We start from the raw sequence: 25,925 nt of genomic DNA, 5'->3' as shown, positions 1-25,925 counted from the left end.
ACAGGTTGGAGAGGGTCTCACCACATTGCCACCTCCCGCCCACTGCTGCCCAGCTCTGTTCTCCAACAGGCATCCTCCGATTTTATTTCCTATCCAGAAGAATATGCCTGTCTATCAGGGTGGGGTGGAGGCTGCTAACTTCAAGATCCTAACCCAAGACACAGCTGCTGTGATAGAGAGAACCAGGAACTCAGAGGCAGGACTAGGGAGCCTGCATTTCACTAATCCAAACGCCTTTGCCCCTGGGAATGACATGAGTGATGGGGCTGGGCTGTAACGAACTGTACACGGACAACGTGTTCAGGAAAGCAAAGTTCCAAAACCCACAGCAATCTGCCCTGCTTCCTTTGTCTTGCTCCAGCTGTATCCTGATGTCCCTTCTAAAGCTATTTTTAGTAACAATCATTATTCAACCAAGAGGAACAGAAATTGACATCAAATGCATTCACAGAGGGGCAGGAGACTGCCCACAGACGGCCTTTCAAAGGCCTCTTTCCCCACGCCAACCCCTTCTCACCTTGTATCAGTGGTGGTTAGAAGCCTGGAACTCCTGCCCCAGTTTAGTCAAACTCAGTGAGGTATTGCTTATGGTGGTGACCACCTGGGAATTTCCCAGGCCCCTGGAGGACATGTGTTTTTCAGATTCTAAAAACAAAAGTCCACAGCAATGACATCAGAGTCTCCACTATAAATTGCATGTGCATTTTAACCAGCCCGTACTTTGCTTCTTGCTATGCCAATTGCTGTGGCTGCCAGTCAGGAAAAGGAAGCCTTCTCGAGCACATGCGTGTTTTATGCATTGTCTCATACAGGAAAAAATAGATAAAGGGATGATCTGGGTGCCTCCAGTTGCCAACTCGTGCTAGCAGGGAGAAACACAACTGGGCCTAGGACCGTGTAAGAAGGCCCGCAGCAGCCTGCACCCCTGCATCTCCCGGGAAACCCTCCTCACCTGCCGTCTCTAACCCATCCCCGGCCATAAGCAAATGGGGGATGTTTCCACATGGCCCCAGTGTTAATCACATGATTTCTGCCTCCATATAACTTAAGGGTACAGCTAAGAACTGCAACTCTTGATTAAAATGACACACATTCCAGACTTCTGGGAAGTTTTTCTACAGAAGAATTCCTGCATGGCATGGGAAATTGGATTTGTGGTCATCTAAATGATTCCTTTCCTACGAGGAGAGTCTATTGTTTTCTTTCTCAAGCAGCGAGCTTCTTCAGAACTCCTTGTCATAGGAATTCAAGAGTTGCTATGTGGGTATGAACAGCACTCTTTGGAGAAGCAGACACAGAAAGATATGCACAACATAGGAATGACTTTTTTTTTTTTTTTAAAGAGACAAATAGAGAGAGAGAGAGAGAGAGTCTGGTTCTGTTGCCCAGGTTGGAGTGCAGTGGTGTGATCATAGCTCACTGCAACCTTAACTTCATGGGCTCAAGCAATCCTCCCACCTCAGCCTCCCAAGCAGCTGGGAATACAGGTGCACACCACCGTGCTTGGCTAATTTTTTAAATTTTGTTTTGTTTTTTGTTTTTGTTTTTGCTTTTTTGTTTTTTGACATGGAGTCTCACTCTGTTGCCCAGGCTGGAGTGCAGTGGCACAATCTTGGCTCACTGCAACCTCTGCCTCCTGGGTTCAAGCCATTCTACTGTCTCACCCTCCCAAGTAGCTAGACCTAGGTAATTTTTTTTTTTTTTTTTTTTGTATTTTTAGTAGAGATGGGGTTTCACTATGTTGGCCAGGCTGGTCTCGAACTCCTGACCTCAAGTGATCCTCCCACCTCAGCCTCCCAAAGTGCTGGGATTACAGGCATGAGCCACTGTGCCCAGCCTAATTTTTAAATTTTTAGCAGAGATGGAGCTTTTGCTATGTGGCTCAGGCTGGTCTCAAACTCCTAGCCTCAAGTGATCCTCCTGCCTTGGCATCCTACAGTGCTGGTATTACAGGGGTGAGCCACCATGCCTGGCTAGATGACTTTTTAAAGGACATCACAGTTTGATGTTGACTGATCAACCCAGAGGAATGAAGTGGACACCTTGCTCATTAGCTGTCCCCCATCTACCCCTGCACCCCACTTAGGGGCACACAGGCCACCCCACCACCTGCCAGGCTCGCTGAGCTTACCTATTCCAGAGGCTCCCACCCTGAGGTTCTCTCTAGCTGCCTCTGCTCCAAGTTCCCTGGAAACCCCAACTCTTCCCATATCAGTTTACAGGCAGCATTCACCAGCGAGGGCTGCCCACACATGTGCAAAGCTTGTTCACACTCCACTGTCACACAATACAAGGTGTCTTGTTCTTCTGTGACTCATACTGTCCCTCCAACAAAGTCTCCAAACTTCCAGTCACCACCACAGAAACAAGACATTTGCCTCCCTCCTCACCCTATGGAAAATGTTAACAGCTGGTGAAGAAGGGCATCTCTTATTTTGTTTCTAAGTCTTGCTGCCATCATCAAATGGTGACTCGGAGCTCTGTCATCTAGGCAGAAGAACAGCAGGAGCCACACCTTCTACATTATGATGAAATCAACTATTTGTTTTCCAGAATGTTCTTTCATCAACACTGTTGGAGAAATACCTTTATTCTGCATTTCTCTACGATGTAATACAGGTCAGCACAACTCTGGTAAACAGTTAAGAACAGTGGTTCCTGGCCATTGCATGGATGCATGTATAGAAACTATCTCAAGACCAGCCTGACCAACATGGAGAAACCCTGTCTCTACTAAAAATACAAAATTAGCCAGGCATGGTGGTGCATGCCTGTAATCTACTTGGGAGGCTGAAGCAGAGAATCGCTTGAACCTGGGAGATGGAGGTTGCAGTGAGCTGAGATAATGCCACTGTACTCCAGCCTGGGCAACAAGAGTGAAACTCCGTCTCAAAAAAAAAAATTCCACCCACATTTGCTAGTAGCTGTATTTTACATCTTTTGGTTATTGAGAAAATACATAGTTATATCGTAAATTCAGTGATGCTTTTAATTGAGTTGATGTTTGATTAGTCACAACAGGATCTATACGCACTTGGAGAAGGCACTAGCACTCACATCTACACAAGACGCACCATTCATTGTTTACAGACCATGCTGGGTCCTTGATCCCTTGCAGGAGCCCCACAGCCCCCACCTGCCCCAGGCCAAGCCCCACACACTGAGAATTCCCGCGGTCTATCCTTTTTTGTGATTTCTTTAAAACCAAAATTTTAACTAGATAGTCCCAAAACAATTTTTTGAATTGACATTTTCAAGAGGGAAAAAAGCAAAATCATTTATTATTAATTTTTTCCTTTCATGCTACTCTTATATTCCTGTTATTATGTCAAGCAATGTAACAGATACCAACAGAAGAGATTTTCTACCGTTTCATGTTGTCCACCCATCCACAAACATTAAATAAAAACAGATACTAACGAATTGCAATACTCGCTGCTCTTGGGGACTATTAGAGTCTAATTAAAGCCCACAAGATCAATGCTACACCGAATGAAAAAAATCACCATGGGAACTGTGAAGAGGAAAAAGATGTTTGCTAGCAATCACATAAAATTACCCCGAATAATCCTCCCTTCTTCTACCTATCCCACTTCTGCAAAAATACTCCTCCAGGCATAAACATAAATAAATGTCAATAACCAGATTCTACACACACCAACTGCAGAAAGAGGAGGGATATCTGCCTGAGAGTATGGGATGGAAAGTGGGGGGCAGGTCGTCTGCTATTTGTTTATCTTTCCTGCAAAGCCAGTCTAAGCAGATATACTCACGAGCCTTTTATGGGTTGGTTATCTTGGCATTCGTTTTAATTTGTCCAGATTTGCTTCTCCTTGGCCCTGGGGCAGACACAACCCAGCCCCCAGCCGTAAAACCTCAGCATGGCAGTTGAGGCTCAGTGGTCAAGGGACAGTCTCTCAATGCTGCATTTGGTTGAGGGGGCAAGTGGTAGGGGCCAGGTAGGGGCCAATGGATGAGACCCACTCAGAAACAGTAAAACCAGGAACACAAAATCTATTCAGGATCTACATGTCAGACCCCAAAGAGACCCCCGATGCCAAGGGCAATTTAGTCCCAGGCATAATTTTTGACATGAATATCACTGACTAATAGTTCACGTAAAATCACATTTCCATCATTTCAGGATTATGAAAAAAGTAGTGGTATAATACTTAAATGATTGATAAATATTCCAGTGAATACTGTAACATCTTTACTTAATTTTCATGTACCCTTACTTGCTGACAAAGGCAGAAAGTAAGAACAGTACCGGCTTTATTGTCCGTTTTAAAACATGATAGGATAGTTCTCCGGAATTCTTAGAGCAAATTTCCAGTTTCATATTCCAGTTCCAGAAAATGGCATTCCCAAATGATCACAAAACAGATATTACAACACCAGCTAGCATTCCCACTCCTGGGCTCCATTTCTATTTGTTGTGGCCAAACAAATTAAGTTCCCAGAGCCCAGGCTGGAAGCCCTGATAAACACCTCAACCACAGAACCTCCATCTGTGGCCCACTTGGGCGCCAACAAAGTGCCCATCACAACTCAGTCTTTTTTATTTTTTTAAAAGAGTTTCACTCTTGTCACCCAGGCTGGAGTGCAATGGTGCGATCTTGGCTCACTGCAACCTCCACCTCCCGAGTTCAAGCGATTCTCCTGCCTCAGCCTCCCAAGTAGCTGGAACTATAGGTGCATGCCACCACACCTGGCTAATTTATTTTATTTTATTTTATTTTTTTGTATTTTTAGTAGAGATGGAGTTTCACCATGTTGGCCAGGCTGCTCTCCAACTCCTGACATCAGGTGATTCACCCACCTTGGCCTTCCGAAGGGCTGGGATTACAGGCGTGAGCCACCGTGCCCAGCCCACAACTCAGTCTTTGTACCAGCACATGTAATGCGATTACTAATGACAATGTTACTTCTCAGTAATTTCAAAAAGAGATGAACAGAAACAGAATGGTTCACTGAATTCTCCAAATAACTGTAAAACTCTTCTTATATCTCCTCCTCACTTGGTAAATTTCCAAACTTTTTTTTTTTTTTTTTTTTTTTTTTTTTGAGACGGAGTCTCGCTCTGTCCCCCCCCCCCAGGCTGGAGTGCAGTGGCCGGATCTCGGCTCACTGCAAGCTCCACCTCCCGGGTTCACGCCATTCTCCTGCCTCAGCCTCCCGAGTAACTGGGACTACAGGCGCCCACCACCTCGCCCGGCTAGTTTTTTTGTATTTTTTAGTAGAGACGGGGTTTCACCGTGTTAGCCAGGATGGTCTCGATCTCCTGACCTCGTGATCCACCCGTCTCGGCCTCCCAAAGTGCTGGGATTACAGGCTTGAGCCACCGCGCCCGGCCACTCTTTTTTTTTTTTTTTAAATGTAAAACCCTGATTGAAAGATCAGGCTGATAAGGCTCGCTTCCTCTCTCTGCCCACACCTGCTCTCTGCAGCAGCTCATGCTGCCAGGGAGGGAGATGGTGGTGCTTTGTCTTACTCAATTCTTGACAGTTTTAAGGGTGCTCTCAAATAAATAATGTCATGTCAGGTCGCTAACAGTGCTGGGTGCCGTCTTACGTAGCTACCGTCCTTCCCACTTTGCAAGAAAACCCTGGCTCCATGGCGGAGACGACATACCCACACTTACGACTAGGGAGAGCCTGGACTCAAGGCCGGGCCTTGATTCTCTACCCATTGCTTCGGCAGCCCCAGGATGAACGAGGAGAGGGCCGAGTGGATCACAAGCTGCCTAAGCAGCACCTGTTTTCAGGCCAATGGACTGAAAATGCTAAAATCGAAGGGTTAACAGGACACATCACTGGAACTGTCTTTGCTTTTGCTCGAACCCAAACCCAGTACCTCTGTCAGAATCTAGGGCCACGCGCCGTGGCAGCCTCCTCGGGGAGGCAGAGGTCAGGAAGAGCTTCCCTCCCGCGGCAGGCCTCCTCCCGGAGTAGAAGGAAAGGCTGTGTTTTCATAACGGAGGCCGCAATCTGCAAACATAAATGAACTCTGATGAAACCTAAACCCTCGCCAAAAAAGCAAAACTCCCATTTCCTCTGTTCTTTCTCTGAGGCCTAAGGATAATTCTCTTCTTTCCCCCACAAGTCAGATTAAAGGGGTGTGACCCGGTCCACTGCTACTATCAAAGGATGCCATTGACACGGGAGATAGCTGCAGGCAGAGCGCAGCTCAGACACACAATGGGCCAACGTGTTACTTTCTCTAATTTCCTTTCTAAAACTAACTGCTTTATCTGAGAGAAAATGTTGTGTTCCACAGTCGTTTTCCCTCTAACAAGAGCCGCTTGTATCCCCAGCTGACTGTAAGAAAGATCACATTCTGTTCCTAACGAAGAAAATTACAATGTTCCCGAAACGGCCCGGGGCCTGCTGGAGGAGCGAGGGGCGTGCCAGGTGGGAAGCTGCAAGGCTGTCACCAGCCCCGCAGCAGGACCCCCAGCTCACTGCAACTCCAGGGTCTGGAAAACAACAGAAACGCAAGCACAAAGGCCGGCAGCATCAGGGCCTCCGGACTCAAGAAAGACCTGGAGAAAACTCACTGTCTGCCAAAAACCTGGTGGGATTTCCCATGTGGTTCACCTGCTTCATGCGGGGTAGGAAGGGCAGTGAGGAAAGGCGCTCAACAGGAACCCCCATGCTAGCATCACCCTTCCAGGCCAGAACGCTTTCCTCCCCTGCTTTTGTCTTTTCTCAGTTCCTGAGTGCTTTGCCTGTAAGGCGTGGTGACTGATCACTCTGCCCTTGTGGAGGCATCTCTAGAGCACTTCTGCTGCCTCGGAGACCGCAGGTCTTCAGGAAGACCGAGTCTGCCTGTAGCAGGTGACCATCAGAAACCCTGGGTCCTCCTGCCCATGCAGACTGGAAAACGCTTCAAGAACTTCGGGAGGCAGTGATAGTGCAGTGACTGCCCGGCTCAGTTCACTTCTAAAAGCTTTTTGCTGCCTTTCAAAGTGGCCTGGCTGTGCCTCCCAGGAAACATCAGGCCACAGATGTGCAACTAGAATGGATGGGCCCGTCAGTTTGCAATAAATGAGAGTGTGAAAATGGTGACACCGAAACTGAGGCCTGTTTTCAGCCCAGAGTAACCAACAGCATTGTTCACAGGACTGTCAGAGGCACCTACAAAAGGATGCTTTCCGGTCCAACTGAAATCAGTATTGCGCTTCTGCTGGGACTTAGGAATATTTAACACCATGTCAGCATCAAACACAGCATTAGCAAAAGAAAATAACAGCTTGGCCTGTAGCTTGTACTAAATAACTCCATTAACACGGCAGAAACTATCAAAATTTTCAGATGCTTTTTTTGTGTGCTAAAAGAAAAATTAGAGCATTTTTATCTATTTGCTCTTTAAATTGTGTTAGTTCATGTTTAAAGATGCATTAAGGCCAGGTCCCATGGCTCATGCTTGTAATCCCAGCACTTGGAGAGGCTGAGGCGGTGGAAGAATCACTTGAGCCAAGGAGTTCAAGGCTGTAGTGAGCTAGGATCACACCACCACTGAACTCTAGCCTGGAAAACAGGGTGAGACTTGTGATAAAAAAAAAAAAAAAAGAAGATGCATTAAAAGCATTTTAAAATTAGTAATGTTATGTTGCATTTTTCTTCTTTCTCTTATGGATAGACACATTTCATAGCAAGGAATCTTCTGAAATTAAAGAGTGTGGTATGTTAACATAAAGCAGAGAGATAACAGGGAATTATTCCTTGATGTTAGAAGAAAAACGCCTTTAAAAGTAGTAAATATTGAGAACACACCAAGGAAAATATGTAGGCAGTGTTTAAAGAATGACTGATGCATGTCTTTTGACCTTATTTCTTTGTCCCTTCATGTTTTGGATGGTTGAAGTGGTGATACAATGGCTGGAGCTGCAGCAGCCATTTTGGACTATGAGATAACCATGGGGCCAGCTATAGCTAATAATGAAAAGGGTCTGTGGCCTTGAGGACTTTGTGAGGCAGCACTGCCATGCCAGTCCTAGCCTGAAAGAAAGAAACATCCATTTTGTCTATGAAAATAATATTTTTCCTATTGGTCACAGCCAAATCTCAACCTAAGTTATACACTCCACACCTAAAGGCTTCAAGATAAGCATTAGGAAGGTTTTGAACAACAGCTGACAATTAATCAGCAGGCTTACTTTCAGAAGAAGAATAAAAAAGAAGGTATCGGCCACCAGAAGTAAAGCAGACACAAATATTACATGTGGAGTCATCCATGATCAAACACACACACACACACACACACACACACACACACACACACACACACACAATGGCCTTAGAATGAATGAAATCTAATAGAAGTTCAGGTGGACCAGCTAGGCACTCATCTGGTCTTCAAAGGAAAGATGCTGTACCTGTAGCCCCAGCACTGTGTCTGGGATACAGTAAATGCTCAAGAAATATCTACTGAATGAACGACACTGAAGTCCAGGATGTTCAATAAACATCCACTGTATGAATGAAGCTGAAGTCAAGGCCAGCCAGTGAATCTAAGCCAGGGGTCTAATTAGTAGAGGGTCTTTTATAATACAGAAGAAAATAATAAAACATGAAACTCAAGTTTGAGTGAAAATGGGCCTTAGAATTAAAGCCCTTTGATGGTTCAAGTGAAAGGCAGCTGCAGAGTGGTCTGAGAGAACAGAAAAAGTTAACAGCTCATGGGAATTTAAAGCCTTATTCTGCAGTCTCCGAGAAGGGTGAATTTAGGATTGTCAAGGTTTTTGGGGTATTGATACCCTGTCATTCAAATTTGATAAAGCATCAAAGTAAAGATCAATACAGAGATGGAATGTCTTCCGTATCTAAAGAACATAGATGAGAAGTAGAGATCCCTTTGGAATATCTGTCTGATGAAACTGCCTCTAAGGACCTAGAAACACGCAGGTTAATAACACCCACGGTTATCCTAAGTAAACCCAGCTCACAACAGGACCTTTGCAGGACAGGCGATCTCTGTCATGTGAGAAAGGGAATACAACAGATAGACGGGAAGGGTGGGGAAAAGAAGAGAATTGTGCTTATTACTCTTCTCTGGAGGATCAACTGCATTATCTTTATTAAGAAGAATTATTTCCCTTTGGGAGGCCAAGGCGGGCGGATCATTTGGGATTAGGAGTTTGAGACCAGCCTGACCAACATGGCGAAACCCTGTCTCTACTAAAAATACAAAAAATTAGACAGGTGTGGTGGTGCATGCCTGTAGTCCCAGCTACTCGGGAGACTGAGGCACAAGAATCGCTTGAACCTGGGAGGCGGAGGTTGCAGCGAACTGAGATGGAGCCACTGCACTCTAGCCTGGGTGACAGAGCAAGACTCTGTCTCAAAAAAAAAAAAAAAAAAAAAAAAGAATTCCCATGTATTAGTGATCTTTATGAGATTTGCCAAACACCTTTCCTTTTAATTTGGGTTATAAAATCTAAGTTCAAATTTCCTTGGCAGTGTACAAAATTAAGATATCATAAGCTCTACCAAAAGCAAAGGCTGAAATTAAAGAGTTGCACAGAACACAACTGTTTTTAAACATAAGGCTATGAATCTCTAAAAAAAATAGAATTTTGTTAGGCAATAACCACACCAGAACATATGCAACACACACATAACTTCAAAACAAAAATCCCTGCCTCACAGACATCACTGCTTAGAGATAGAAGAGTTTCAGCAAAGGCGGGATATTTCAGGTTGTAGCTGGGTAAACCAGTGTTTCCCAAAGGATGATTCATACAGCAGGTGATTTAAGTGGTACATGGACAAACTGAAGTCTTTTCAAGTGAGTCTAGTTATAAAAAAAAAAAAAATACTAGGTACATTAGGAAATTAGAAGTGCAGGTGGAAAGTAGTTTGGAAATACCAGTTAAACTTAGGTCAGAGCCTATAAAACTGTCCGGTCCAAGGCCAAGTTTGATTGGAAGGAGGGGCTAGTGGGGCACCATCACTTCAGCCTCAGAACTCACTGACCAGGTTATCAATACTGTGCTAAATTGGTCCAGCCCCCACAGGGCCAACCCATCTTTCCGGATTGTTCGTAAGAGCTCACTGGACTCCAAGACTGTCAGAATCCCCTTCGGGCCCCACAGCCCCAGGGACCTCCCCATTCCTAGGGACCCCAAGCAGTGGCTCACGCCTATAATCCCCGCAGTTTAGGAGGCTGAGGTGGGTGGATCACTTGAACCCAGAAGTTCAAGACCAGTCTGGCCAACATGGAGAAACCCCATCTCTAATAAAAATACAAAAATTAGCCAGGTGTGGTGGTGGGCGCCTGTAATCCTAGCTACTCAGGAGGCTGAGGCACAAGAATAGCTTGAACCCAGGAGGCGGAGATTGCAGTGAGCTGATATCGTGCCCCTGCACTCCAGCCTGGGTGACAGAGCAAGACTGTCTCAAAAATAATAATAATTTTTACTGATTCAGCAATTGATTATTTCATTAATTCACACATTCATTTATTAGTAGATGGTTATTGAATAAATAAATGTTAAATCAATGTTTATCAAATAAAGGTCCTACTATGTGCCAAGCACTGTGTTAGGACCTGGGGATATACTGCTCTTTTGGAATGCATAGGCCAGATCTTAGGATGACTCTGCTTTTAATGTTAATGACCAGGTATAGATTTCACCTTTCTCTGTCCTAGACAACAATACGTGACACAAAAAATGGACAAGGTTATTATTCTTCCATTTGCCACTTCCCCAAATACCTCAAAAATTGCTATTATTTCTGATATTGATTTGTGCTAAATTTATCAAAGGAAGACGCACAGAGGATTAGCATCTGTAAGCTCTGAAGAAGGTCAAGATCACAGCAAAGGTTAATTGGTTTCTTTGGAAATAATAAGCATGACAAATGCATCCCAGCCCATCCGTCTCAACATCCTACCTTGACAAGTGGTCAGATCTTATCCATAAAGAACACAATCAGCCTCCACAGACGCACACAAACGCAAGACCAGATTTTTGACATCAAAATTTGTCCCACTGTTGACGATAATTATTAAAAACACTAAAATGTTTCATACAAAGACATCTATGATGCAGTAAGAAGTTAAAATCAAGGTAAAATATTATTGAAAGGCCAACTATGGATTTGTGCCTTGAGGAAATATGGCTGAAGAATCTCATAGATAACATTTATGGGAAGCACAGGCTGCTTTCAGTTTATTTCTCTTTGTACACTTGCCTTAGCCAGTGAATATTTACAATCCAAGGACAGGGGTTGAAATCCAATTGTCAAAATGCATCAATAGGCTTGCAGGAAATATGTGACTTTTTCAGAAACTGGTTTGGTTTTTATTTATTTTTTGAAGTAATGGTTGATCCATTTACAGGCTGGTTAGTTCCAGACCCTTCAGTTTGCAAAGAAAACATTCCAAATAAAAATGAAGAGAGAGAATGTTGAATGTTCAGGAATTTCTTTTTTTTTTTTTTTTTTAAGACAGAGTCTCATGCTTTATCCCCCCGCCTGCAGTGCAGTGGCGCGATCTGGGCTCACTGCAACCTCCACCTCCCCTCCCGGATTCACGCCATTCTCCTGCCTCAGCCTCCCAAATGCTCAGGAATTTCCAAAGTTCGTGAAACAATTTAGCCAATTGTTTCTGTACTAATGCTTAGCTCAGCATATTTCACGGATTCAGAACTATTCCTCTTTAAACACATTTGTTTGTTAATGTTTATAACTATTTACCCAAGATGTTACCACGTCTCAGAAGCACCACAAGATAAGGCTCATAATCTGTTACGGAAAAAAATCTGCACACTAGTCTGGCTTGAGAAATACCATAAATGTACCCCTTTCCTTCATCTCCCCTCATCCATCCCAAGCAGAAGTCCTCTGATGAGACAGGTGGCAGACACAAAGTCTGTGCCTAAATAATCATCGTATTTATTAATCTCTTATGATATAGCAGATACTGCTAAGTGTGTCATGTATAAAACCTCCTTTAGTCCTATGAGGTGCACACTGTTATTATCCCCAGTTTAAAGGGGAGAATACGACGGACCAGGGAAATTAAACCTGCTCAAGTTCACATGGTTAGAAAGGGGGAAAGCTGCAATTCAAACCTTAAATCTGTCTGACGTCAAACCCATCAACCTACTGGGGAAAAAGTTCAAAGCAGCAGTTTGCCTGAGGTTACTAACTCCGCATGAATTTCCCATCAATAACAAGTCAGAAGGAATTCTGGCAGCCTTTGATTCCACTTGGAGAGTAAAGCCTGGTTCATGTGCCCCAAAGACTAAAGCAATAAACATAAAAACAATTAAAAGTAAGCTCAAGTAAGTGACAGAAGGCAGATACGACAGACTGCATATTGTATGATTCCATTTATACGAAATCCTGGAAAAGGTAAAACTACAGTGACTGCAGATGGGTGGTTACCAGGAGCTGGGGAAGGGGAAAGGGTTGAGACTTCAAAGGGGAACAGGAGATGATGTCAGGAGGACAGAAGTCTTATTATAACTGTGATGAAGTTTTCCCCCATTTAACATAGTTGCCAAACTCATCCAACTGTTCACTTACAGTGGGTGAATTTTATTTTATGTCAATTATACCTCAATAAATCTGATTTTTTAAAAGTGGGCTTAAAAGGGAGTAGAATAATATTAATATAATACACCGTGCATAATAATCTGTTTCCCTCCTCTTTTTACCTGACCTTCAGGTCAACCTATGTTTGGTAGGAAACTCTCGGATACATTTGATAAACAAAAATCTTTTTGTGGGTTGAGGTTTCCTACTGGTCATCTCACTTCTTTACCAACTTAACTCCACCCCCTAGGAAATTTATCTTCCACTGAAGTTCTAACCATCAGCTGAAATGTTTGTGATTATTTATGACAAGAGTATGGTCCTGGGTGCCTGAGCTGGGCAAGCTACATGTGAAAAGGCCTGCACTCAAAGTCAGAAGACCTTCACTCTCGGCCTGGCCTTTCTGCTTCACAGCTGTGTGATCTTGGGCAAGTCACTAGGCTTCTCTGAGCCTAAATTTTCTCTTTTATAAAATGGGGATGATAATGTCTCCCTTTAAGAGTTTATGACAACCAAATGGGCTAATAAAAATGAAAGCACTGGCCAGGCACAGTGGCTCACGCCTATAATCCCAGCACTTTGGAAGGCCGAGGCAGGCAGATCACTTGAGGTCAGAAGTTCGAGACTGGCCTGGCCAACATGGTGAAACTCATCTTTCCTGAAAATACAAAAATTAGCTGGGCATGGTGGTGCACACCTGTGATCCCAGCGACTCGGGAGGCTGAGGCAGGAGAATCACTTGAACGTGGGAGGTAGAGGTTGCCATGAGCCAAGATCATGCCACTGCACTCCAGCCTGGGCAACAGAGCAAGATTCTGTTTCAAAAAAAAAAAAAAATGAAAGCACCTTCGTTTTCATTATTTTAATATGTTCAGAAGTTCTCATTTAAAAAAATAGGAAGATAGTCTCTGCAAGAACCTTACAGTCTATGCTGTTGTAGCATCAGTAATTGAAGCCATACAAGCTAAAGTTGTATTAAATTTCTGATTTGTTCTCTCATTGTGCCAAGCACACACTAGGTTCTGAATAAAGATCACCCGTATTGTTCACTATGTCTACTACATACCCAGCACACTTAATAATTGATTTCTGGGAAATTATTGATGGAAGATAACAGAGGGGAAGGGTAGAGTTAGTATATGGAAGTAAAAGGTAATACATTGTAGACTGAAAAAATATTAATTGTTGAGATGAACTTAATATTGATCAAAATGATTTTATATAATTATCTGTGAAGCTGCTGAATTCAACCTAGACATTTATAGCTATCCGCCACATTTATCCACCACCCCCGCAACAGACACACACTCTAGACAGGAAAAATATTCATCTGGGAGAGGGATAAGGTTAATGGTAGAACAAAGTTTTTCTCTGAAATTACCCCAAAAACATCCTTTCAGTTACTTGAAGTCAGACCTTAAGCACTACAGTTACAATAAAATAAAATAAAAACATGTTGTAGGCATGGCCTGGTGGCTCACGCTTGTAATCCCAACATTTGGGAGGCTGGGATGGGAGGATCACTTGAGGCCAGGAGTTCAAAAGTAACCAGGGCAACATAGTGAGACTCTGTCTCTACATAAACAAACAAACAAAGTAGCCAGGTGAGGTGGTGTGGGCCTGTAGTCCTAATTACTCAAAAGGGTAACGCAGGTAGATCGCTTGAGCCCAGGAGTTTGAGGCTGCAGTGAGCTATGATCACACCACTGCACTCCAGCCTGGGCAACAGAGTGAGACCCCACCTCTTAAAAAAAATAACAATAGTTTTCAAACACCACTGACAAAAGCTTATAGTTTCATTAAGATGAAAAGCCCCCGACATTTGTGGCATTTAGGACAAAAGTACAAAAGAGGCCCAACTGTCACCCACCTAAACACGTAAAGGTTACAAATTAAGGTAAAAAACTTAAACCAAATGGCTTCTATCCTCCTTCCTTCACAAATGCACTTTGTGACAACCTGGGAGGCCAACTTCCAATTCAGGATCCCTGGACTCCTGGGCCTTCCTCACCCTGCCTACAGCCCTGCCCTCCTTGGCTTCTTTTCCACCCCTGCCTCAGTTCCCTGTCACTTGCAGGGGACAGCCCAGCCTGCACGTCCAAGCGCCAATTGCCCCATCCTCCTTCCATACAGTCCCCGACCCTCCCTCAGTCCCGGGGGTGCCCACCCCAAGCAGCGCAGGTAGCACTGGGGAGGCCAAACCCAAGAAATAGCCTGTGCAGCCTCTATAAGGGGCTCATGGTCATCTAGGCAAGGAGTTTCCGCCCCTGGGTGCTCAGAGCATGGCCCATAGGAAGGGGGAGGGGCACCCACTTGACCCTTGGACGCCTCACCCCACAGGGAGACACAGCAACTGAAGGGCCTGGGTAAGGCCCTCGAAGCCCAGAACAGGGAACTCCCTGGCTCACACTGGAGACTCAATGCACAAATAAAAACTTCGGCAGATAAAACAGTATTATATTCAGACAATGTCTATCTATAAATGTGCGTATCTTTTTTTTTTTTTTTTTTGAGACGGAGTCTCACTGTATCATCCAGCTGGAGTACAATGGCGCGATCTCAGCTTACTGCAACCTCCACCTCCTGGGTTCAAGCAATTCTCTTGCCTCAGCCTCCCAAGTAGCTGGGATTACAGGCATGTGCCACCACACCTGGCTAATTTTTGTATTTTTAGTAGAGACTGGGTTTCACCAAGTTGGCCAGGCTGGTCTCAAACTCCTGACCTCAGGTGATCTGCCGGCCTCGGCCTCCCAAAGTGCTGGGATTACAGCGTGAGCCACCGCACCCAGCCTATAAATGTGCATATCCATGTGTGTATATACTGTGTATACATGCATACATCAGCATATAACTGATCTAGCAAGTCACTCATTGTGTAATACAGCCAATATGTCAGGGAGTTTGTAAAGAAAGAGATTAAGCTGGGCACTGTGGCTCATGCCTCTAATCCAAACACTTTGGGAGGCTGAGGCTGGTGGATCTCCTAAAGTCAGGAGTTTGAGACCAGCCTGGCCAACATGGTAAAACCCTGTCTCTACTAAAAACACAAAAATTAGCCAGGCATGGTGGTACACGCCTATGCACCTGTAATCCCAACTACTCAGGAGGCTGAGGCAAGAGAATCACTTGAACCTGGGAGGCGGAGGTTGCAGTGAGCCAAGATCATACCACTGCACTCCAGCCTGTGCAACTCACCAAGACTCCATCTAAAAAAAAAAAAGAAAAGAAAAGAAAAGGAAGAGATATATCTCAACTAGAGGGTCAGGGAAAACAACTGGGATGAGGAAATTGAGCTAAGGTTTTGGGAATGGATTGGATGTGGTTATGTGGGGAAGGCTCGAGGGGGCAAATGGCAAGTGCAAAGAGCTGAGTGTGCCTCGGTGGAGCAATGGGTAATGGATTTGTGTCTGGAGATAATCTCCAGATGACAGAATAGCTACAGCTAAGGGGCAAACAGATGCCAGTTGTCCCTAACATAATAAATATCACCAAAGACAGGCGTGGTTGCAAGAAGTATAAGGGAAGCATGGCCACCTTTAATTATTTTTAGAAGAAGGTTATAAACAAAAAAGTATGATCAAATTAAAATAAAGGGTAATTACCAAAACCTGCAATGGCCCTCATGCATCCCACACCACCAACTGACTCACCCCTCTGGGTCAGCACCACGTAGAGAGTCTGATCTGCCGAAAAGGTTCTGGCCCCAGAGATGACTTTGCCCTGGATAATTTGCTGGGAGAAGGATATTAAGCTGATGTCTTGGTTTCATAACTACTAAACACTAGGCATTGGATAGCATTTAGGTTTATATCCTAATATCTCCCTCTCTCTCTCTCTCTCTCTCTCTCTCTCTCTCTCTCTCTCTCTCTGGCTTTTTCCAAACCCGAACCATCTTGCCTCAGTTATTTTTTTTCTGCATCTAAATATAGTACTTTAAAAAACCATTAAAGGCATAAGAAAAATGGAAAGATGTTTCACTTTCAGACCAGACTCTATTTTAACAGATTTCCCAGATAATTTCTGCAGGACATTAAGCTTGAAAGAAGTCTCTGCTCACCATCCCGAGGGGGGAAGGGGGCTCGCCACTCACCGTGACGGACCATTGGTCCAAACAGAGGCCTCTCTATCCCAAGCCTGAAAAGCATCCCCTGTTGCTTTAAAAATAGAAACTGTTTTGGACCGGCAACTGCATGACATGGAGATGTAACAGGAAGGAGACGGAGGCAAGACAAATGAACCAGGTTTTCATCTATTTCTGGCGCATCTTGGCTTTGTTTATTTTTAATAAACCGTGATGGCTCTTGTCTAATCAAAACTGCTATAAGAAGCTGGCAGAAGACAGAGGTGAAACTCGTTGAATCTTTCCATCTCTTTTGGAAACATTCATTTATCCCCAATAATTCAGAGCCATTATTTTCAACGGTTTTATATATATATAAAATATGATGATGATAGATAATATATGAAGTATGTGTGTGTGTGCGCACGCACGCATGTGTGTGTGCGTGTGTGTAATATCTGGCAGTGCTAAGACCCCTGCCGGAGTCACCAGGCATTTACCTTGTGGTCCCTTCCCCAGCCCAGACTCTGTCTACCTATCTGACTCTGTCAGAATCGCTGCCCTTAACTCTGGCCTCCTCAGGCTGGGATCCCTGTTATGTTTTGAGCCCAGCTTCTAGCCACATGCCCGCTTCTGGGCTTTGCCTTGGTCAGTACATTAATCCTCCTGCCTGACCCTTCCATGACCAGGGACCCCTCTCGTACCCACTTTGGTCTCTAGACCACGGAAGGCCCCTCCACCCGGCCCTCAGTGGGGAATGTGAATGCTGTTTCTACCAAAGGCTGCCCACAGAATGTCTTCTGCAACTGAGGTAGGAAGAGTGTCACTGACTTTCCTGGATGTAGGGGCAAAGTATATCTTTTTTTTTCTTTTTTTGATGGAGTCTCTCTCGGTTGCCCAGGCTGGGGTGCAATGGTGCAATCTTGGCTCACTGCAACTTCCACCTCCTGGGTTCAAGTGATTCTCCTGCCTCAGCCTCCTGAGTAGATGAGATTACAGGTGTGTACCACCATGCCTGGCTCGTTTTTGTATTTTTAGTAGAGACAGGGTTTCACCATGTTCATCAGGCTAGTCTCAAACTCCTGACCTCAGGTGATCCACCTGCCTCGCCCTCCCAAAGTGCTTGGATTACAGGCGTGAGCCACAGTGCCCAGCCTAGTATATCCTCTTACTGAGTGTTCTCTCGGAGACTCTCCCCAGTCTCAGAGCTCCCTGCCTCAATGTGTATTCTGTGGTGTCCGCTACCAAACCGCCCATCTGATCACAAAAGGCAGAGACTGCAATGTGTACGCTGGGATTCTGTCATTAACTATGATACGCTAACTGTAGGCTTCATCGCAGGTGTAGAGACCATCTAATAATATTGCAGAAGACTGTAATAATAATTTGGAGTCAGTTTAATTTATATTAAGATTGTTAGCTCTGTCACAATTACTGTTTGACTCTGGACAAGTTCCTTAACCTCCTGCTCATGAGATCATTGTGAGGAATAAACAAAATATTACATAAAGACTTAGCGCAATGCTGAGCACACGTAGAACATTTATTAAATGTTCTCTGACTCTGAAAAATAATAAGATAATAATATCATATTCATTTACTAGTGCTTACGATATGTGAGGCTCTGTTCTGAGTGCATTATCTGGGTTAAGGCATTTAATCTGAAGCAGAACCCTAGAAGGCAGACATCTCCACTGTACAGAGGAGGAAAACCGAGTTCCAGAGAGGTAAGGCACTACCCAAAGTCATACAGCTAGTAAGAGGCAGAGCTGGGATTCAAACATGAGTCAATCAATCGGATCAGAGTGTATCAGATCAGTAAGAGCCATGAACATCCATGTGCAGCTAGTTCCTCTTAGCTTTGGGTGGGAAAATACCCGTGACCATTCACTTTAAAGCTGGACATGTGCTAATCCTCACCACATATATCAATTTTGCCACCAGTGATGGCAGCCACTGTGAGTCATTCAAAGAACAGGTCTAGTGGTTTCCTGACTGATGTTTTTGGTTTTATACAAGTCCACCATGTGGTTTCTTCATAGCTCATGGTGCTCTCCCTTAAAAGAATGCTGAGGTTGAGGTCAAGGGACAGTTGCAGAGCAAAAGGGATGGGGTTCAGGACAGGATCACCCTGGGTGCTGCCACAATGCTCCCCTTCACCCAGGCAGTGGGACCCTGTATTAGTCCATTCTCACATGGCTATAAAGAAATACCCGAGACTGGGTAATCTACAAAGGAAAGAGGTTTAATTGACTCACAGTTCAGCATGGCTTGGGAGACCTCGGGAAACTTACAATCACAGTGGAAGGGGAAGCAGCACCTTTTTCACAAGGCAGCAGGAGAGAGAAGTGCAGAGCAAAGGAGGAAAAGCCCCTTATCAAACCATCAGATCTCCTGAGAACTCACTCACTATCATGAGAACAACATGGGGGAAACCGCCCCCATGATCCAATCACCTCCCACGAGGTCCCTCCCCCAACATATGGGGATTACAATTCAGATTACAATTCAATCTGAGGTTTGGGTGGACACAGAGTCTAACCATATCAGACCCTAACCCAAGAGGCCTGGGGACAGGTAGTTACTTGATTGGCTTCAAACTAGAAACAGAGCAAATGACTACCTCAGTCTGCCCAGTGACGTTCCAGGCCAAACTCTGGAAAAGCCTTCCTTGAAAAAGGACTTAGAATTGTTGCTATTAAAACAATAAAATCCACCAGGGGTGCTGCAAGTGGCAGAAGCTGCCTCTAAGAGCGTACCTGCTGAGTAACAGCCAGAAAGAGAAGAGCAAATTGTTCTTCAGGAGGCATCTGCTGGGCAGGTTTCAGACTTGGGCCCCCTTCGGCAGGGGCAAAACAGCATGTGACCTTGTACCCTCCGAGGTACAAGGAGAAAATCGCCCAGGCAAAACACTGATGGACTGCATCGGGAGAAAATCGCCCAGGCAAAACACTGATGGACTGCAAACAACTTTTTCTTCTCTTTAGTTAATGGAAGTGATGTTTATGTTGCCACCAACAAACAGGCACACTGGGAGAGCCGGGCTTAGAAACCCCTGAGGAGTTTTGAAAGCCAGGAGGAAAATGGCTCTTGCATTCCATGACTGATTTACTCACCTTTCTCTTCCCAAAGCAATTCTGTAGTAACAGCCATAGTCCCTATTTGAGTAATGAATGTAGCATGTGGAAGTTGTTTTGTCTTGGTTTGGGGTTTTTTGAGACAGAGTCTCGCTCTGTGATCCAGGCTGAAGTGCAATGGTGTGATCTCGGCTCACTGCAGACTTGACCTCCTGGGCTCAAATGATTCTCCCACCTCAGCCTCTTGAGTAGCTGGGACTACAGGTGTGCACCACCATATCCAGATAATTTTTGTAGTTTTTTGGTTTCGCCATGTTGCCTGGGCTGGTCTCAAACTCCTGGGCTCCAGGGATCCTCCCCACTTGGCCTCCAAAAATGCTTTGGGATTACAGGTGTGAGCCACCATGCCCAGGTGAAGTTTTCAAACCTTTATGAACGTAATGTATTTCTTCAACAGAGCACTGTTTCTATTATTCTGAGGGCTGGATAACAAGCATCATTATATCCATTCTACAGTTAATAAATCTGAGGCACTAAGAGGATAAAAGATTGGTATCATGAGTTAACTGTAATGCTAATGCTAAAATATTATTTCCATGAAACAGAAATCTTTTCTGTATGGAAATCTCACACACAAACACATACACACACACACACACACACACACACACACACACACACACACACACGGACTAAGGAATATTGATTTTTTTCTTTTCTTTTTTTGATTTGGAGTCTCACTCTGTTGCCCAGGCTGGAGTGCTGTGGCACAATCTCAGCTCACTGCAACCTCTGCCTCTTGGGTTCAGGTGAGTCTCCCACCTCAGCCACCTGAGTAGCTGGAATTACAGGTGCACACCACCATGCCTGGCTAATTTTTGTAGAGATGGGGTTTCACTATGTTGGCCAAACTGGTCTCAGACTCCTGATCTCAGGTGATCCGCCCACCTTAGCCTCCCAAAGTGCTGGGATTACAGGTGTGAGCCACGGTGCCTTGCCAGATTTTTTCTTTTCTTTTATCCATTTCTTTTTTGTTCAAGAGGCTGTGTCTAGATTTGCACATGTGCTTGTCAGAAAGAAATTAACATAGGAAATTTCCTTTCCTCACTCCCACACAACACATCTGCCAATCTAACACTTGCAAAAGCAGTGAGCAATGAGGAGGCTACAGAAACAGAGAACAAATAACCAGATTCACAGAAATTTGGAAATAAGAACAAGTGTTTGGTGTCTTCCTGGGAACAACTTCTGGCTGAAGAGCTCTCTTCTCAAATGATCAGAAACCTGCTGGGACAGAATGGAGGATTTGCAAAGCCTGCAAAGATTTGAGCCACGAGCGATCTTTCCAGACAAAATGCTCTCTCTTATTTTCTATCTCTGCCCTGACTTCCACCTCCTAAAAGGTGTGGTTCCCTTTTTTCAACTCTCACTAGCGGCTCACTTACAGACACAAAACTATCACAGTCGCAAAAAAGACACAGAAAAGGAAATCTTGGAAACTTAGGTTTCCTCTGGGTTTACACTGAAAAGGCCCCCATAAGTTACATTCCTTTTTGTTTTTTCCCCTTTTTATGAAGATAAAATTCATATATGGTAACATTAACCATTTAAAGTATGCAACTGAGTGGCATTTACTATAACCACAATGTTGTATCAGCTCAACTCTCCCTAATTCCAAAACAGTTTCACCATCTCAAAAGAAAACCTGTACACATGAAGCACTCACTCCCCCTAAAATATGCGATAGCTTCTGTCTTCTTTCACTTAGCACGCTGTTTTTAAGGTTAATCCACGTTGTACCATGTATCAGTACTTCCTTCCTTTTTGATAGCTGAGTAATATTTCATTTTATGAACATCCCACAATTTGCTTATCCATTAACTCAGCGATGAACATGTGAGCTGTTTCCACATTTTTGCTATTGTAAAGAATGCTGCTGTGAACACGTGCATGTATGTATTTTTCAGTATTTGTTTTCAGTTCTTTTGGGTATATTCCTAGGAATGGAATTGCTAGGTCATATACTTATCCTAAGCTTAATTTTTTGAGGACCCTCCAAAGTGTTTTCCACAGTGGCTGCAATATTTTACATCCCCACCAGCAATGTACAAGGTCTCTAGTTTCTCTACGTCCTCATAAACACTTGCATGTTCCTTTTATTTTTTAGTTATCACAATCCCAGTGGGTGTGAAGGGGTATCTCATTGTGGTTTTCACTTGCACTTCCCTAGTGACTAATTGCTCTGAGTATTTTGTCATGTGTCTTTTGGCTTGCTGGTTCTTCTTGCAGAAAGTCTATTTGAGCCTTTTGCCCATTTTTAAATTGGGCTGTGTGTCTTTTTGTTATTGAGTTGTGTTATTATTATTATTTAAGTTCCAGGGTACCTATGCAGGATGTGCAGGTTTGTTACACAGGTAAACGTGTGCCATGATGATTTGCTGCACAGATCAACCTATCACCTAGGTATTAAGCCCAGCATGCATTAGCTACTTTTTCCTGATGCTCTCCCTCCTCCCACATCCCCCCAAAAGGCCCCAGGGTGTGTTGTTCCCCTCCCTGTATCTATGTGTTCACATTGTTCAGCTCCCACTTGTGAGAACATGTGGTGTTTGGTTTTCTGTTCATGTATTCGTTTGCTGAGGATAACGGCTTCCAGCTCCATCCACATCCCTGCAAAGGGCATGATCTTGTCCATTTTTACAGCTGTGTAGTATTCCATGGTGTATATATACCACATTTCCTTTATCTAGTCTATCACTGATGGGCATTTGGGTTGATTCCATGTCAGTGCTATTGTGAATAGTGCTGCAATGAATATATGTGTGCATGAATCTTTGTAATAGGATGATTAATATTCCTTTGGGTATATACCCAGTAATGAGATTGCCAGGTCAAATGGTATTTCTGGCTCTAGGTCTTTGCAGAATCACCACACTGTTTTCCACAATGCTTGAACTAATTTATGTTCTCACAAACAGTGTAAAAACGTTCCTATTTCTCCACAGCCTCACCTGCATCTGTTGTTTCTTGATTTTTTAATAATGGTCATTCTGACTGGCGTGAGATGGTATCTCATTGTGGCTTTGATTTGCATTTCTCTAATCATCAGTGATGTTGAGCTTTTTTTTCATATGTTTCTTGGCTACATAAATGTCTTCTTTTGAGAAGTATCTGTTCATGTCCTTTGCCCACATTCTAATAGGGGTTTTTCTTGTAAATTTGTTTACGTTCCTTGTAGACTGAGGATATTAGACCTTTGTCAGTTGGCTAGACTGCAAAAACTTTCTCCCATTCTAGCACTCTGCAATGGTAGTTGCCATTTTCTTAAAGGCCCTAAGATGTTTTGAAAATGAAGAACGGAAATATTTAGCAGGAAATAAGAAGATGTAAACGGATATGTTAGACAGGGAACATGACAGAGTTTCTCTGGATGAGGAACTGCACCAAACCCAAGTGACAGGGTACTTTTTAAAAAGTTGCTCAATGACCCTCACATCAACTGCCATAAAAACTCTTTGTTGGCAATATGATTCTCTAAGCAGTGGAGTGGCTAACTCAGCACGAATGCTCAATTCTAGATGAATTCAGTTCTTGGCACTCACTACCGCCCAGACAATACCCTGAATTTATCACTTATAAAATATATTTGTCCACAGCTTTCTCTGCAATTCTCCACAGCCAAATACATCCATAAATTCCACAGCTCTGGCTCCAACTGCTATTGGAAATAGTACTCTAACATCCTGACACCAACACTAATATTTTGGCTGCTTTTAATATGACATCCAGACTTTTGGATTTCAAAAACAATGCCTGAGATAAGCAGGAAATATCTTGTGGTACAGTGGAAGGAAAAATACTTTTTATTCCCTGAGAGAGTCTTACAAAGACACAAGCATCTTTTACTAACAATGTTAAAATGTAAAGTTTAATATCGTTGTTACTACAGTGATCCTCACATTTGCAAATTTACAGGGGGTTTCAGCATTGTGCTGTACTTTGAGATAACTGTAAGGATAATTTGTTAACTTCAGCTGATGAAAACTAGAGATGTCTACACATGGTGTTTGTTTTCAAGAGTCTCGCTGGTTTTCCATACTTCCATATGCAACTCAAAGTCCAGATTTTAATCTTGCAATCTTTAAAATTATCTTAATATGACTATCTTAGAGATTTCCTTCCTCTCCCTGCAAAATAAAATTAATCACTCCATTTGAAAAACAATCCTATTTCTAGAATCTACAAGAACTTTCCATAAAGCATTCTTATCTTAAATGTTTGCATTCTTCTTGCCAGGAAAGCCCAAATTTGTGACACCTTAGCAACCTGTTCAAGAAGTATATTTTTTTCTGGGTAAATTACACTCTTTTCTACTTTCTCCTTTTCTTTTTTTTTTTTTTGAAGATTTAGAAATTATTCACAATAGGATTAATTAAAACTACATGATACAATAAATGCTACTGAACTGTACAGTTAAAAATGATTAAAATGGTAAGTTTTATGTGATGTATATTTTACCTTAATAAAAAAAAACATGATAGTTCAGTACACCTAACTTTTAATTAGCTTAATCCCTATTTAGAAAACCAAGTGAATTATAAAATAAAAAGAAAGTAAACCTGGATTTTTTCTTTTACTCTACCATCCCATGTAAATACTAAGGTCATATATTTAACCAACTTGTACGTTTCCTTCTTCTGTAAAAAGGTGACCTATATAATCACCTAATTTCATATGGGGAAGAATGAATCACAGCACATATAGGGCTATTTTTTTTTCTGTTTTAAATATACAAATGTATTACCCCATAGCAATCAACTAATAGTTGCAGAGAAGAGTTAGTAGCCTTTAGTCATACCTATTTGAATCTATTTTACCCTGACGTGAAAGGTCATTTTATGAGTAAGAAATGCAGAGACTGAGCCTGTGAGAGAAGGATTCTTAAACTGGGGTCTTCCAGGGACCCACGAGCCCAGTGAATTGATCCAAGTGCTGTATATAGGCATATGCAGGTATTCTTCTGGGAGGAGCATTCGTTGCTTCCTTCTAAAAGGATTAAGAACTCCAATCTCACTACAGAGACAAACCTGTTCAAGGCTGGAGACAGAACAGGGCAACAGCCTGCCCGGGACACTCAGGAGCACAGCTCAGCGCTGCCATTCATCTTCACGACACTACTATAAAGAGAATCTAGGTGTCCTCTAGAGGGAAAGTGGCCTCCTTATGGAAGGAAGCATCCGTTAATCTAATCTGGCATTCCTGCATGGTCCCCGCAGGTGCTCTCTGAAAATGAAGGCACAGTACAGTACAAAGCTTCATGAGATCTGAGAACCAGGAGGCCCAGCAAAGGCCCCCAGTGCTCCCACGGATGCAGAGCCCATGTTCTGGTCCACGTGTAGGCCAGCCAATCCTGGGAAAGCCAGTGCTGCCCTGGGTAGACCTGCAGTCACAGGGTAGGGCTATGGAAGCAGGCCCAGCTGTTGTCACCGTGTCACATGCATAATCACAGCCCTCTCCCCTTTTCAGCAGCTGCTAAGTCTCAGGACCCCCCTTTCCCCGTGGCTGAAGGCCTCCTCCACAATCCCAATCCCTACTGCCTTCCACTCCAGGTGCCTCAGACCACCCCTGTACTCTCTGCAGACAGCTCTGTGTAGATGATCTCCCTGATGACTGCCCTGCCTCGACCTCCCTCCAGCATCTGGGCCTCCTTCCACATCTGGAAATTCCACTGGCACTGTGCAGCCAACATGACCCAAACTGAACTCATCATCTTCCTGAAGCAAACATGCCTGGCTTCCCTCTTCCCCTTGAATAGCACCAATATGCCTCTAGGGGCTCAGATTCAAGCCTTCGTCCCTCTCCTTTAGTTCACTGCCAAGTCCTGCAGACCTCTCGGAGGGCTCTGATGCCTGTGCCCATCATCACATTATTCCTCCAAACCCCCCCGCACCCCCGGCCCGCAGTTCAAGTCCTCGTGACTTCTCACCTGGGTGACTCTCATGCTTATTAACTCACTGTTGCATCTCCTTCAGGTCACTGCCTGTGCTCCAATCCATCCTACTGCTGCCAGATGCACTGACCTAAAAGTCCAGCCCCAATTGTATCACTTCCCTACAGGAAAGTCACGCTCTCCCATTGTCTGGTGAATTCAGGATAACGACAATAGCCAATTATTCCCAAGCACATGCTTCGCCGCGTGTGGACTCAGTGGCGAGCATTTGACAGATCTTACGTTATTTA

At 43.9% G+C, this 25,925-nt stretch overlaps 1 protein-coding gene across 15 annotated transcripts in view; it reads right to left on the bottom strand.

Moving 5' to 3' along the window:
- ZDHHC14 (zDHHC palmitoyltransferase 14) overlaps positions 1 to 25,925 on the bottom strand; it is a 299,524-nt gene that overhangs the window by 215,663 nt on the left and 57,936 nt on the right. For 4 of the 15 annotated variants that reach the window (XM_074037330.1, XM_074037337.1, XM_074037328.1 and 1 more), the window contains exon 1: positions 25,672 to 25,762. The exons of 9 other annotated variants lie outside the window; for them this stretch is intronic. The gene's annotated coding sequence lies outside the window, so the exon portion shown is untranslated. Of the gene's footprint in view, positions 1 to 5,856; positions 5,991 to 25,671; positions 25,763 to 25,925 lie in introns of those variants that run through there. 2 more of the 15 variants (XM_074037329.1, XM_074037334.1) reach the window with 1 other exon arrangement.

Source organism: Macaca fascicularis, chromosome 4, assembly GCF_037993035.2.
Source record: "Macaca fascicularis isolate 582-1 chromosome 4, T2T-MFA8v1.1".
NCBI lineage: Eukaryota > Metazoa > Chordata > Mammalia > Primates > Cercopithecidae > Macaca > Macaca fascicularis.
This window is presented reverse-complemented; position numbering and strand designations above follow the sequence as displayed.